The following is a 16,890-nucleotide window of genomic DNA, read 5'->3' on the forward strand; positions in this document are numbered from 1 at the left end:
CTTTTCCCAATGGACACAGACTCACCACCGATGTTGATTACCCGAAATAAGCCTCTTTCAGCTTGCCCCAGAACATCTTCCCACTGCTTTAACCTCACTGTGTGTGTTATCCACTCTTAGTAGTGCTGTGAGGGTTAAAAAACACATACTACAGTCTTTCTTCTTTCTTTCTCAAACCTTCCAACCACTGACCACAACACCTATGCAACACAAGATGGAATGTTCAGTTTAAGACACGGTCAGAAAGATGATGGATTAGGAAGTTATGGTCGATCGCATCAAACAATAACAACATAAAAAGTGAAACCATATTAGGAGTTTAGTTTGAGGTTTATTTACAAAGAGTAGTTTCAGTGTTGTGGTTTGTTCCGAGGCATGACTGAAATCCCACACCGAAGGGAGGGGAGTTTATTTCCACTGAAACTATCTTACTTATGAATAGAAGGTTGGATATCAGCCTATAACTGGTCCCTGCATTACCATCGAGGTTGGGTTTCTTTAGTGAGGGTTTAACAGCAGCTGTTTTGAAGGCATGTAGGAAGATACCTGTTTGAAGAGATGTATTTATAATGTTCAAGACGTTATTTGAAACACTGTTGAACACACACTTACAGAATGTTGTAGGTATAGACTCAATACACGAGGTGGAGGAGTTACAGTACATTCAGTGGCAGTCTTGCAAAGCTCAGTTAACGTAATACAGGTGAATTTTCCCATGGTTACATCATTTTTACAGGATTTGCTGAGATCATGTGTTTACATCAGCTTCAATACTGGCTCTATTTGATGTTCGTCACATTTTAATGCAAAGAAGTGTTGGGGGTAGGGGCAGTGCTGATTATGGTCAATAGTGGAGAACAATATTTTAAAAAACAGAGTTCCCAGCATTCTCTGTAATAATCTTGGAAAAGTAATCCTTTCTAGCAAGACTTACTGCTTTGTTATATGCAGTCATGGCTTCTCTGTATATATAACAGTTAACTAAGTCTAGTTTTCCTTCATTTTCTTCCAGCTGCCCAACAGATTCTCCTGATTTAATTAACACTGTTTATGCTTAACCATGGGGAGATTCTGTCAGTCAGCGTCTTTTTAACTTTTAGCGGAGCAGTGGTATTTAAAGCAGATGACAATGCATTTTTGAATTTCTCAACCATGCCATGCCATAAAGAGCAGTCATAACTATATGGCTCAAATGATCTCATAATATTAGAAAGCCATATCATCTATGAATCTTTTTTGAACCAAAAATTCCCTTTTAGTCTTTGTTAAGGTTACTTTGGCATCAACACATACATGATGATCAGAAATAGGTAACTGAAATGCTGAAACATTGTCAATTTTTTAATCCCTATATCTAGAGTGTTACCATACTGAAGAGTGGCTTCATTTACATGTTAGGTTGAGTTCAAAGCTATCTAGTAGATTTACAAGCTCCACAGCTTTGGAGTCATTCATTTTATTAATATGAATATTCAGGCCTACGTTCAGGATTAACCTGTCGTATCAAGTGACACCAAGTGAGATCAGCTCTGAGAGTTCCTGTAGGAATAGTGATGAACATCCTGGTGGCTGATATCATTTAATGATGAGCACTGATAATTCTGCTTTCGGCTCAAGAGTAAGATATTCAAATGATGTAAATCCACCCAGGTCAATGCCATTACACACAAACAGTGTAGAGAAAATGATGGCAGTCCCTCTTCCTTTCAACTGATGGAAATAATGGTTTGCAAGACAAGCCTCTATCAGTGTTGCTACACCATTAGTACTGTTTATCCAGGTCTCAAATGAAAATATACAGTTAGCAGATTAACCAGAAATTATTTGTTAGCCAGTGATCTGACATAAAGAAGAGCTCTTATCAGTTGTTGGGATGCTGACAAGAAAGGAGACTGCTGGTGGCTGAACATTGACAAACTTCAGATTGAGTCAGGTACCAGATGGTCTGTGATTGCTACAATGTGTTTGACCATGCCACTGGCTGTTTAAGATTACCAGTATGTTTAATGGAGCGAAATGGGGTCTGTCTCATCTGCAGTGGACACCTGAGTAATGAATATTGACTTGTCTTGCAGTTGAATAGTTCATCAATTTGGCTGAGCTTCAGTTTTAACTAACCCCTTGATTGGTGAGGGTCAGGGGAATGGGGGGGCTGAGCATTCAGAGACATCCCCTGAAGGCCTTGGGTGATCTGCAGTAGAGGGTAAGGTGGTGGAGAGGGGGGGGGGGGGGGGGGGGGGGGTCTGTTTCCACTGTCCTTCTTGGTCATCCACATAGTCTTGTTTGGGTTTAGTATCCTAAGAGTGTGTTGTAAATTGGCATTAAGGAGTCTGGATTGTATGATGTTTGGATGAACCCCATCAGTTTTAAAGTGTTTTTTACAGTTCTAAAAGATTGAAGAAAAATTGAAATGTCAATAAACTTTATCCCATGGGTGATCCACGCCAATGTTAGCCATGTATTCAGGAGTCCGCTGAAAGATTCAGTTCCTTTCCCAAGAGTTGGTATTGGTCTGGAAATGTTGCTGTCACTCAGTTTTTCCAGAATCAGGGGCAATGTCTTTTTTCAGAATCTCAGAGCCAGTTTTCCTTTTCAGGAAAGTCAAAGGATCCAGTATCAGTAGCATCTTAGCATCTGGTAGCTCTGTTTCTTATACAGTGGTGGGGCTCTGAAACTCTATGTTCCATAAGTAAACTTTTGCTTCATTCCACGATTCCACAATAATGTTTTCTTCAGCGCCAGTGTAACTGATTGTAGCTTTCTTTGGAAGAATATTTAGAGGAATATTAAATGCAATTTTTTGAATTGTCCTCTAGAATTTTATGCCAAATGTATTAGAAAATATTTGTTTTACACATACAGCAGATACAGACAACATTAACATTCACATGAAGTCATTTTCTGGCTGCTTGACAGATATAAGTGCAATATTTACACTTTCCACTCAGTTTTTGGTTTCTGATCAACTTCTGAGGGATCATAATCTTTAGCTGTTAAAGTCGCTAACTGTGTGTCTATTGTTTGGTTCTGAGTGGGTGGAGTACAATGAGCTTTTTCACTGCTGGAAACAAGGTTGAGCAGATAAGTGAGAGTGAACCAACCTAAGTTGTGGGCAGTAAAAACCAAAACTTGAACAGAATTGGTGATGATTCTATGTGTGTTTGTCACTTCTGGTGACAACTAGTAGTCATTTGATCAACAATTTATATTGTATGTGATTCGATTTGAATTTTGTAAAAAACATTTAAGAACAGCAGTGATGCATTTTCTTCAGTAGCAAACTGTGTAGTCTCTGGTTTATTTTCAACGTGGGCATCTTTATGTTTGGGCTCCGGGTTATTTTCTTTCTTCCAAAACTGATTTGTTGTCCGTTTCCATGGCAACTGTTGTTTACCAAGCGCAAATACAGATACGGTCCTCTGTGGACCTGCACTTGTAGTGTATCGTGTGTCAAATAATGTTGCCCTAAAACAAATAGAAACAAGAAAGCAAGAGACTGTCAAATCTCTTGTATACACTGAGAAGAGAAAACGGAGAAATAGGAGCAGCGTTGGTTATTTATGATCATGTCTACACACACAGATTTGTGAAACTTCCTTTGCACAATGAAAAACATAAATATATGTTTTGTTGCTCTCAGCTCAATCATTCATTGCACACTGTTTACAGAGACCAATTTTCCAACTGGTTGGTTTGTGGTCAAAGTCTTCAAGTTTTTTAAACTTTGAAGAGTTTTTTTGCCTTCAGTTCTCCCACTTGACAGACATGAAAGAAATCAGTTGAAAACCAATTAAAAAATCATACATTTCATTTCATGACTTGTATGGCTTTTCAGTCTGCACGTACTGTTATGTGCTGAAAAGATGAAACTTGTAATCTGGGTGAGGTTTAACTGACCCTGATTTTTTAGATTTTTTTTATTGTGAATTGCTGCTCTCACCACATGTTACTGGTCACCCTCAGAGCTGAAAGGATGAAGCAGATGGATCTATGTAAGTGTCAAGGTTAGAGATTAAAAACAATTCAAACCAACAGCCTTCAGGCAACAATAAGGTATACTTTATCTTTTCTCCTTTGCTTTCAAAACATTTTTTTTTCCAAATCTCCCATAAACCTAAGGAATTCCACTGTCAGCGTTAGTGTTTTCATGATTACGTTCCTCTCTTTATCTACTTCTTATTTACAACCCAACCTCTTTCACTTCCCTGTCTTCTGTAAAACATATACTTCCACTGTCACAGCTCCCCTGTGTTTGCTGCACAGGGTTGTTCAATTGAATGATTTCATTTGGCAGGCTATATACCTTAAAGCACACCACCCTAGATGAAGAAAACATTATTTTAAAGGAGGGGAGCACAGATAGAAATAATGCCCCTTGGCTTAGTGTTGGTGCGAGACAGTGTGGCTAACAGGAAAATATTGATTGACAGAATCAGATCCTCTAATGGACACACCGTTGTTTCCTTCTGGCTATCTGATATATCAGATATGTGTGTTTATTCCAAATCCAGCCTTGTAGTTTAGTATTGATCTGCTTGGAGATATCTCTCTTCCATATGTGATGTAGCTGAGCATCATAAATTCTTGGAGGAAATTCAAAGTGCGTGGATAACTAAAAGAAAACTGTAGATGCATATGCTGTGTTATATTCCAGTAAAGTCATCACTGCTGTAATATCACACAGGTTTACTCTCATGTGTAGGCTGGCTTTGTACATTCATCACATAGGTGTGGGCTGTACATGAGATGGATGGACCACTAACACGCTCAGACAAAAAGCCAGCTTCCATCACTATTCCATTATCCCCATTTTTTTTCTTTCTTTCACCCAAGGGGGAGCCAAGGCATCTGGAGCGGCAGGATTATACAACCCGTTGTAGCGAGAACCATGCAGATCCAGTCCCATGTGGGACTACCTGTGGCTCAGCAGATGCAGGATCTTTCTATTGCTTCCTTCAAGAGGCTGCACGAAGCCAGATCATACAGAACTGCATTGTGTTGCAGAAAACACCTTCAAGCTTGCAGGATTATCTTGTGTAATCCTTAGAGAGCAGTAAAAAAGAGTGAGGGGGGTAGGGGGATGGTGATTGGGGGGGGGGGGGGGGGGGGGGGTTAAGTCAGGCAGACTTTGTGACTCATGTATTGTACGCCCCAGCTCTAATTCACTCACTTGTACGTGCCAGCTCCGCACTCACGGGCACAATTTTACACTCGTTTCTACATCAAATTGCCTCTTTTGTTCTCTCGGATTGATTTGCACAAACACACACACGTGCGCCTACACTCTGCTTCATTTCTGCCTCTCCCAAGGTGTATCATACCATGGAATGTGAGAGGAAAAGCAAACATGAATCTTTGGGGTGTGCGGTATCAGGCAGGTAAAGGGGAGTCTGTGCAAACATGTCAAGATGACAGAAGCAGGGGCGCGCACAGACACCCTCAGGGGCAAGAGTGGAAGTGATTCTCTAGAGGAGAAATACCTGCTCTGATCATTGATTTTGATCCAGTGTGGCACGTGTATGTGGGTAATTTTTTTTAAACCACTGACTGGTAATATTGCTGCCAAAATGACCTACTGTTTATTGGCTATAGGCGATGTATATGTGTTGAGATGAGAAGAAGAATTTTGATTGAAATTCATCTTCATCCAGCATCTGTGCCTGTAATCCCGCCTGAATGAAGCTTTAGGGGAAAAAAATAAGGGTTGAGGTGTTATATGAGGCAGATATGTCCTGCACGCCACTGCAATATAGAAAACATATCGACTTGGCTTCCTGTTACCATCACCTGCTTTCACTGACACCTGATCTGATAGGCCTGTCTTATATTTGTATTTTCTCTTCTCACATCCTGGCATCTATTAATGATGCATGTGTTTAAACTGCTTGTTTACCACAAATTTAATGACTGAATCCACATTTCCATGACAGCACTTTGTCATGTTTCTCACAACTGCCACTTTCTCTTCTTTCTAGATCTATCTTTCTCTCTCTCTGTGTCACTTCCTCTTTTTATCTCTATAACCCATGAATCCTCATTGCCAATTATAATTTAATTCTAATTAATAAAGGAATAATGACATCATCACAAACCACAGAGCCAGCAGGTTAATTACTCAAGACTCTGGAGATTTCTCTTCCTTCAATCTGTGTTTGCATCCTCTATCCAATAATTCTTTGTTAATCTCAGGATCAGTACTAACAACTAGGGATCAATATCTCACCACCTTACAGTAACACACACACACACAAACACACAATCTTCTTAATATTTTACCCATCCCCCATGTATGTTAATGGAGTGTATACAGCACCCAAGTATACCCCCACCTAGTATCACCATGTAAACAAAAACAAAAAATAGGTTTTGTGGTAGAATTGTTGTATTGATTTGCACAGATGTTACTCATGAAGTAACAGGTGAATATATATGTGTGCATATATAGATGATCTTACATGCAGTCAATAAAACAGATAATCCAATGTGAGATTGTATAGGAAATCCATTATGGCAATATCAACTCCATGAAAATGGTTCCTCCGTGTCCTTGTTGTTAATGAGACCTGACCTTTGACCTCTCACTCCTCACTAATTGCTGACTCCAGGCTCCCTCAGAGAGTGAGAGGAAAGGTGAAAGCCTATTTGTCCATTTGGGAAGGAGATGTCCTTTATGTTATATTGTTATATTTACCAATATTTTCGAAGAATGCAGAAGCACATTATGGCAAACAGTTGATGGTAATTATGGTAAATACAGCATAGAACATTTTTAAACAACAGCTGAAAACTTTTTATATATTTTTTTTGGCTTTTAATTAATGTCATTTTAAGTTATCTTCTTTTTTATTTTCAATTGTCTAATTTTACAAAATTTCTCTTCTCTTTTTTTATTCTGTTTTATTTGCTGTTGTATTATTGTATTTTAATCTGTAAAGCACCCTGAGCTAAATCCCTTGTTTGAAGGGTGCTCTATAAATGAAGTTTTTTTTATTATTAATAATAATAATAATAATAATTACACTAAAAATGAATTATTAAAATATTAGAATCATTACAGTCCTGTTCAAATAAAATTATCAGATCTGTCTGGTTGTTGTCCCCAACCTCAGCCAAACATTGCCTACTCTTGGTTGTAGTTTGTGTGCGTGGAGAGACACACACACACACACAAACACACAAATAATGAAGAGCAAGTGTATCTTTTGGTATGTGAAGGAGTTTGTTTGCCTGCAAGTTTTAGTGTGTGAGCAAGTGTGTGATGTGCAGCCAAGTGAGCGTCCGCGTGTTCGCCACATGCACATCTGTGAGTCTGTGTGCAGCCACTTCAAGATTGTTCCTCAAGAGACTACATATATGCAGCTGTTTACCCAAGAGCCAAATTAATTAGGGAGATTAACAGACTAATAAGTGCAGATTGCTTCACTTAATGACTCGATGCTATACGGCAAACACTCCCAAGCCCGTAAAGCAGAGGGGATTAAATTGCAAAGCATTGCTAATGAAAATAGATAAATAGGAGGTGGATGTATATTGCACTCTATATGATTTTTATGCATGAAACTCAGCCTGTTGTTCATCTCTAAGATGGGCAAAGGGATGGATTTCCAGACAGCATCCTCTTATGCTGTTCATACCCAAAGTACTATATCACTGAGAGGTGTGTATTATGTGCCATTTATACCATTTCACAGTAAGCAGGGTGAACATTCTGCGAATTATTAGATTTTCATGGCATTCAACATTTCATCTGATTGAGCACAGCGCCCAGCACTAAAAGATAACACGGAACTGGAGATATTTTAGGTTTATGATATAAAATGTAATGGTATCTCCTCTCAGGAATTAGAGCTCTCTTGTGAAATTGGCTTTACAAGCAAAGAAATTAAAGGCATAAATAAGAGATAACCACAGATTGGCCTTTGCGTCCAGAACTCTATCTGCTGTGGATTTTATGGATGTGCACATGACTATCTTTCCTAATATCTTTACACATGACTGGCAAATGCTAATAGGAAAATAATGATGTAGAAAATTGTGCCCACATTGTAATTTTTTCTCCTTTGTAAGCTCCAGGATGAAATAATGTGACATTTGGGGCTGCCATCGTAATGACTCTGTCCCATCTCTTAACTTTGTCACACCTTCTTACGCGGACTCCCGCTCCCCTCGTCGGACTTTCCTTCATTTAAAAGAAAAGGGCAACTGGAATGAGGCCATTGTTATTCATTCTACTTCCTGCATAATATTCATGATTCATTTCATTATTGCATTTTTCATGCAGTCTGTTTTGCATGCATAATGTGGTGTTATATATGTATAACTGTGTATGCCAGCAGACTAGCATAATGCCATCCATTTGAGGAATGTACAGTATATAACTTAAGTTGATGAGGTTGGTCGAGTTTACGTTATGTTTGGTAAGGAAGTAACTTGCAGCTTTTGATTTTCATAAATGTGTAACCTGTTGAGTTTCATTAGACTGGACAGAAAAGAAGAATTATTCTAATAACTTCTATCAGATACCACAGTATATTCCACTATGTTGCACTTTATAGAAATGAATATTGTCAGGTTATGAAGCAAATGTTTATCTTTTGTCTGACCACACAAGATGCATTCACACCAATCTCTTTTAGTGAAATCCATTATAGCCATGCTGTAGTATGTAGCATATGCCTGCAAAATATGTCAATTAGCTATCTGCAAATGCAAAAACACAAATAGTATAAATTATTTAAATATTATATTATTTCATTGTTGGAAGCATTGCATGCATGCATTAAAGTTAGGTTAGAAACCCTGCCTGTAAATGTGTTTCCCCCCACATAAACCATACCTGTTATCTAATGTATTCTGGGAGAGACAGAATACATTACTAACCCTAACCCTCCACATAAACCGTACCTGTTTTCCAATGTATTTTGGCAGAGGCTCTGAACCACATAACCACTAATTGTTATCAAATGAAATCAAATGGCATCATGGATTAATAGGGGGATTGCATGTTTTCAGACTGTTGGACATGCCTCCTTCTTGCTTGTCTGAGATGCTTTGAGCTGAAAATCCAAACTGTCCTGATTGCAGTGGATTGTGATCTCAGACACCAGTCATTTCACTGACTGTGTAGTTTTTTTTTCTTCATGATTTTTTCTAAAATGAATGGCTGCACCTGTTTAATTCAAACTTCAGTCAACATTGTGAGACGTCCGCTGAGAGACGAACCAATCAAGCCTACCTCTTGCAGGTTATATTGTGTGCCGCCACCAGATTTAGCAGCAAACCTGTTTATTTGCTTTATCCACATAAAAAAGTAAATGGCTGCTGATGTTTCTCTAGTACAAATGGTGTTGAAGCTCGTACATTTTCACATAGCGCATAGCAGATGGTGGAAGAGAACATTTCTATCCTCAGCAAAGCGAGCGAGGTGAACCAACGAGGTAGAAATGTTCCATTGGTGACATCAAACAACAGATTTAATTTGAAGAAATGCTTTGCTATAAAGACATTTTAATACACATTGGTGTAATTTGGAGACTAATGATCTGGGTGCTGGAGTCTCATTTGTTTATGGTAATTATACCAATGTTTCGCAATTAATTTGCAAATTACATATTCTTTAAAAAGCTACAAAATTGATTGAGTAAACATGGACTCTGAGTGTGTGTGTGATCCGCTGTGTAGAGCTGAGCCAACAGACAGTCAATGAGAAAAGATTTAAAGCATATTCTGCTGATGATCTTCTCCCTCAAAAATCATATCAAGTCAAACGAATGGCGAATTAAGAAAGGCGTCCCTCTTGTCTTATCTTGATTTGTCTGAGAGGAGTTGTTCCTCTAAAAGATATCGTCCACCAAACTGGCATCCTTCCCCACGGGGACCCTTCCCTCTGATTTCTTTGAGGAAATCCAAGTCATTTTTCATTTTCAGCATCATTTTTTACAGACGGAGAGGGGGGATGAGATGGATGGATGGAGCAGAATAGAAAGCAAGTACAGGGAATGAACTCCTGACCCCGAGGGTGTATGGCTGATATAGATGGAGGCAGCTAAACCAGACACCAGAGCACAGGAAAAAACATTTCTAAATGCAATACTCAGATGAAATATAGATCCACAACTGGCTCATTGTTTGGCGGAGTGGAGCAAAGCGAAACTGAAACGGGGTGCAGCACAAACATAGCAGAGTGAACAAAGAATCCAACAAAAACTGAGCTGAAATTCAGGATTCAAATGCAAACTAAACTAATGCAACAACAGGTGGCGAGACACAAGGGAAGGCTGAGAGCTGATGAGCTGAGGAAGACAAAAGGAGCAGGGCAGGGCTAATGAGACTAAATAACAGGGCAGGTGTGAAGGGAAAGGCAGGCTGAGTAGGAGTACATGAACACAGGAGGGAAAACAAAAACAAAGAAACACAGTGAATAAAGTCTAAATAACAAAGGCAATGTATCTTCTTTAAAGCTACAACTTACATTCAGTCCAGTCCAAACAAAAATGGAGAAGAGTGTGAGGGCTTCTGGAGGGCCGGCAGATAGGGATTCAGACTGCAAACAGACCCATAACGCTCATGATAAAGCTAATGTCTATGCTCGAATAAAAATACGGTGCCAAAGAGAATTTGGTCCTTGAGGGAGATACTCTCTCTGCAGCAGAATACATGGATTCTCAATCCCAATCCATTGTAGATTCTGAAACAGACACGTAAAGTGAAACAAGAATGCAGCATTTGGAGTTCTAAATAAATGACTGATCCTCATTCACTTCCTCCATCTGCTCTTTTAGCCACTCTTTTATAATGTACCACAATTCCATTCTGAGTTGTAAGACTTAGCACCAGTTCAGTACATAGAAAGAGTTTTGGCTGAATCCAGTGAGCATAATGGTGGAAAAACATCTTGCGGATTTTTACATTATTGTTTATTCAATAGTTTTCCTTGAGTTGTGTACCTTAAACTTGTTGGTTTAAAGGCTTTAAGGCTGGTAGCAGGTTGTGAGTGTGGAGCTGCTTGTGAATGCTAAAACAATAGGGGGAAAAAAACAGTTGACCATCTGGCAGTGCTGTTAGAAAGTCGAAGGTGCTATTCCCTTGTGAAAAATCCATCCATTGATGACTCCTCTCTCTTAAAATGCAATCCGCATAGATGACTTCTACTCTACCTTGAATTAAAGCATTTCACTGTGCCAACAAGCAAAGAAAATCTTAATAAGAGTGTCTTTATGAGAAACATGCCTGATAAAAAGCAATTCCCTGTGCGCTAAAACAAGAAACTGGAGGTGCAGTTACTCCAGTGTGTGTGTGTGTGTGTGTGTGTGTGTACTCTACTCCTTCTCTATCATGCAAGTGGAGCAGAAGCTGCTACACAATAGATGGCTGCTGTCAGACTGAGGAGAACAGATAGATTGATAGGGTAAGAGAGAGGGTGAAAAGACAGAGGTTGAGATAGCGAGAGGAGTGTGAGACTGATGGCAGATGTTGTGCGAGACTGGAATGGAGTCCTCTGCTTTTCCATCCTCGCTGGGAGGAGAAGAGAGGTATGGTGAACCCTGGAGAAATAAAAAGGATGCAGTGATTGATTAAAGAATAGATTTTCCCTGCAACTGAGCCTCCTCTGCTACACATCTACCTTTTGAGTTATCCTCTCACTGCTGAAACATAATCCTTTCTGGACTTTCTGTTTTATTAATCAAATACTCTTGTATTCACGTTGGGTTTCTCATTTGATTTGCCTGCCAGCGATGCGCCTCTGGAGCTGTAACGCAGCAGCAACACTGATGGGAAGCATGACAAGCGATATGGTGTTAGTCACACAATCTTTGCTTAGCTATGAACATGACAGTCAGTGAAATCTATTATACAACCCTTTATCATTCCCTGGCAGAACTCTGTTTGCTAGACGATATGATCTTTGTAAGTCTAAGCTGACCATATTTTCGAACCCCCAACCGGGAGCTTTAAGTGTACATGTATGCATTTATGCTTGCACCATACTGTAGGTGTTTCCATCAAGGTGGGGAACAATATTTCAGAGCTTAGCACACCTACCGAGTGCACCTTTCAACACCATGGACAGCACCTCAGCAGATGAAAAATTATGTTTTGTCTCCCAAATCCCACCGAGATATTTGTCAGTGGTCACATGTGCGGGGCTGCAGGCTAAATGACCGACTGTGACACATTCAGTGCCAGCTTCTCTCTTTGTGGCCTACGAATAACTTTATAAAAAAAATAACATAAAAATAACTTCAACTTACATCTTCGCAACTCTATGTTAAGAGCTAGGTGTGAGTTTACAAAGATTAAAACGTTTTAACACTAAAGCATCTCGATAATAACAAAAAATAAGAAATAGCCTTTAAAGAAAGTTCCCTTTAAGAAGATTGATGGGTTCTTAAGCTTTGTAGTCTTTCTTCTTTGTTAAAGTTTCTTTTCTGGAGCTTTCAGGGAAACAACGGCTTATGTTTTGCTGTCTTGATATAACCTTTACTGTCGGTATTTCCACTGTCCGTGACTGAAAATGTACACTGAATGCAGTTTGTTCATTGCCAGGTACTTTATGAAGGAAGGAGAAAGCGTCCTGGAGCTCTCTTCAGTATGACAGCTAACCATTAGCATGCTGACAGGTTCTGTCAGAAAGTGTCATAGGCAATCAACAGCCTCAACAATGACACATCGATTAACACACATACAGACAAATCAGTGTTTTATTCAGATGCGTGGTGTAGTGCTCATTTTTTAAATATGTAATAATGAGCGGGACAGAACATGATAAACGTCTATGTAACCGCTGAAAACAAGTATAATATTATAATTATTATTTTAATTGTGGTGAAAACCGGAACAATTTAGTATCAAATGTTGAAACAGGGACATCTGGTCATCATATGTAAGTCTCACATACTAATGGCCTTTAACTGCGTGTGCTCGTTCATGTGTGTATGTGTTCTTGCATTTTTATCTTAAAGAAGCAGCTTGAGTTCAACATTTTGAGAGATATGCTTATTCACGTTCGTGCCAAGAGATAAGAAGATCAATACCACTCTCATGTCTGGGTTAAATAGCTTGGCTGAGCATTTCTTGTTTATTTGTAAGGATCCCCATTAGCCCTTTCTCTAAAGTACAGCTACTCTCCCTGGGGTCCACATTTAAAAACATATGTTAAACATTACAGTCAGCACAATGGCAAACATGAAACATACATTAGAGAATAAAATTAACATGTATAAGTAGTTAAGTAGCTATAAGTAAAACTTTTGTAAAAACTGACGACTCAACAGAGTTACCAGCAAAAACTTCAAATCTGCATTTTCCCTTGTGTTTCCTTATTGGATTTTGAACCATTGGTTTCTGTGTTAATTTAGTCAGTAACAAAGAATTCCATGTACTCTATACAGTACTCTGCTTTTAAGGAAATTAGTATCTGCCTTTGGGAAAGTATAAAGGAGATGCTCACAATTAACACAATGTAAAATGTGTGGTTCTAGGAGAAGTTTTGTGTTTTGTGTTTCTCTAGGAACAATAGTAAGAGCTACATCTACCCCAGCAGTACTGTTCAGTATCTCCACTGGTTGCCCGGCAACCCAATAGTGAGGTAAATTGACTCCTACAGCTCCCTCTTTTTTGCAAAGAAATATTACAAAATTCTTCATAACACTTCAATGTTTTGGTTTTTTTTGTTTTGTTTTGTTTCACATTAAGTGTGTGAGTAGGCATAAAACAAATGAGATACATTGTGTTAAATAGTGCACTCTAGAAGCGCTGGTAGTGACTTTTTGCCAGCTATTTCCTTCTGCTTTCAGTCTTCATGCTAAGCTAAGCTAACCAGCTCTCAGATCTATCTCCATACTTGAAGTTCAGACATGAGAGTGTTAACTACAAAGGTTGAAGATTGATAAGATGCAAAATGATCAAAATTTAAACCTGCCTTTGCAGCCTGTTTTTTTAGTTTTTGGCCACTAGGAGGCAACAGATGTACACAACATATTATCACTATTTAAGATGATATGCTGAACTTATTAATGAACAGTTACTTATTTACAAACTCAATTGACAAACAGAGCAACGTTATCATTCATTTGGAGCCATGTTTCTGAAGTCTAATATTCACGCTCCTCTAAGCTCTATTTTGGTCTTCACCAACTCCTGAGGGGAAATATCTGGCAGCTTAATGCTCCATTGCGTTCACCAGCTAGTAGGAATACTGAGGGCAGGAAAAACAGATGTTAAAGGTAGAAAAGATCAAGATAAGATTTAAGAATGGTGAGGTGCAGTGTTTAGGAGAGAGAAACTGGTGAAATTCAAGCTATACAAGATGTGTGATCATACTCGGAGGGAAACAGACAGGAACAGATAATGCCAGAGAGAGCCAGTGACATTTTTTTCAGTCAGTTTTCCATGAATTCAGAGGACTCAAATCTATAGATTACAGTTCATGCACTCCCCAAAAATAGAAATTCCTGCAAATCTCCTGAAATGAAAACTGTGTCTTCAAGTGTCCGCTGATCCCTTCCACACTCAAATTCACCCAACTTTTACATAATATCTGCGGGAATATAGCTTTTGAGTATTTGCCACACCATAACGCACAAACCTGAAATACTTTACAGTCTGGTCTGGCGTGATTTGCCACCTCCCGCCCACTGAGCACTCATACAGATCTGCTGAAACTAGTTGTGACATGTGTGAGGAAGACAGAGAAGATTGGGGATTTGGGAGGTCAGGCTGAGTTGAAGTTACCATCATCGCCTTCAAGAGAGGAAGGCAACGTTGTCAAGGACTTAAAAGATTTATGGATTGATGCTGTTGAAGCTCAGCTCATGAATATACTGCCCCTTTTATCATTCTGTGTTAAAGACATGGTCTCATCTGATGTGAGGAGCAAAACCTTCAAATTCAAAACGGTCACAAAAGTGTGATGATGTAACAATCAGGTGATTGAGAGGGTTCATTTGGCTTGCAGGTGTTATGATGCTCTTCAATGAACAAGTGAAATTAGGAACACAACCAGTTATATACAATATGTTTTTCGTTTACCCCTTTTTTTTAACCTCTTTAAGCTCAGGAGCATCTTCAAAATTCGGACTTAAAAGGGGACAGTCCTGAGTGCATCTCCATCTGCACTTTTTTTTCAGGATGGTTTGATCAGATCTGCAGCACAGGGGCAAACTATCAGCAGTGTGAGGATGTGACACGCTGACACAGCAAGCCGTAAACACTATTACACGGGAGGGGCAGCGATGACACAATCCATTCTGCTTGGTCATGGAGACCACTCTGGTCAGCTTTCAGGGGATAAATAAATAAGCATGAGGGCAGGCCGAGGGAGAGAGGGCATGTTATATACCTTGTCTGGGTCAGCTGAAATTGCTCAGGCTTCCCGGTAAACTCTCAGCCAAGTCTGACCTCTGATTGGATCGGGGAGTCTCTGGTGAGTAGTGTTTTCCAGCAAATATAAATGCACATTTCTGCGTCACTAATAGCTGATGCAGCTGACCTCTCCATATAGATCAGCTAGTTATTGCTCATACTTGGCCAGAGTAAAGCTCTGGTGTAGTATTCTCAGATGAACTCAAAAATACATTTTCATTTCAGAGAGATTTTCGGTTTTGTATCAGATCTGCAATAACGTTTATTGATGCTTGTTAGAAGAACAAAGGAGGAGAACTTGCAAAAAATAAAAATGAAACTGTGAGGTTTGATTTAATTTGATGCAACCAAACAATTTGTTCATGACAGGCATTGTGAAAGCACCCTTAGGTACTCCAGATATACAGATATAGTATGGTCAGTAAACAAAGCAGTAACATCTCTGGAGGATATACTAAATGATGTACTAGCAGGGAAGAAAAGCTATTGCCTACACCTACAACTGCTACAGGGTCTCAGACAGTGAGAGAGGCAGAACTGACTTTGAACAGGAGAAAAATATTTCTGCCACGCCATTTGAACAGCCAACATCTTTGATGAGCCGAATCAAAGTCTGGGCAGACAATAGAAGGTCCCTTATAGGTTTTTTTCTGAGACAATTCTTCAGTAATGTGGTGAAAGACATTTGCAGGGAGGGCAGTAATCACATTAGCAATCTTAGATGCTTCAGAAATCTGTTTTGATCCTGATTCTGACTTTGGTCAAAGTTATGTGTAAACTGTAATTACTAATGACTTCAAAATGTCTCTTTGTGTCTTTTAGCCTGTCTAGAAGGGTCATGTCACAATCTTAGCCAATTATTATTTCAATCCTCATTTGCAAATATTTCTCATGTGTATAAAATATATATGGGGTACAGTCTAAACTAAAGAAAGTTGACTGAAAATGCAACATTTTTGTCATAGACATTCGTCAGACACCAGATTCACATTAAATCTTCAATGACCACTAACTAACACAAGATATTGACATCACCTCAGATAAAAATAAATGCCTACAATGAAACAAGAAAAGTAGAAATAGCAGATACTGGATGATGCACAGTAAGTGACACGTTTAAGTGGTAGACAAAGAACCAAACAGTCCAAGTCCCCCTTTAATGTTGTAGTCTCTGGATCTTGAGATCTTAAATATAATGCCTGATGAAGGTCTGTGACCAAAGCTGTGCAGATTTAATTCTATTTCTTCAATTGAAACTTTCTTTTATGTGATTTCTGTTTCCTGTGCACCTGTCTACCAGGTGTGCGTTAGACAACTCTTAAAGCAAGACTATGTAGGTTCTGAAAGAAGCAATAGCACATTCTGTCTTTTACAGATTCAAATTATGTGAATGTAGAAGCAATAAAATGCTCACTTTAGTACACTCAGGGTTTCTGTTGCTACAGCCTTACTTGGTCTGGTATGACCAGTAGCTTATGGTGGCTAATGTAAGCAAACTTAACATAAATATTTCTGTGTAATGGATAT

The sequence above is a fragment of the Scomber scombrus genome, chromosome 2, assembly GCF_963691925.1.
Source record: "Scomber scombrus chromosome 2, fScoSco1.1, whole genome shotgun sequence".
In the NCBI taxonomy this organism is placed as follows: Eukaryota; Metazoa; Chordata; class Actinopteri; order Scombriformes; family Scombridae; genus Scomber; species Scomber scombrus.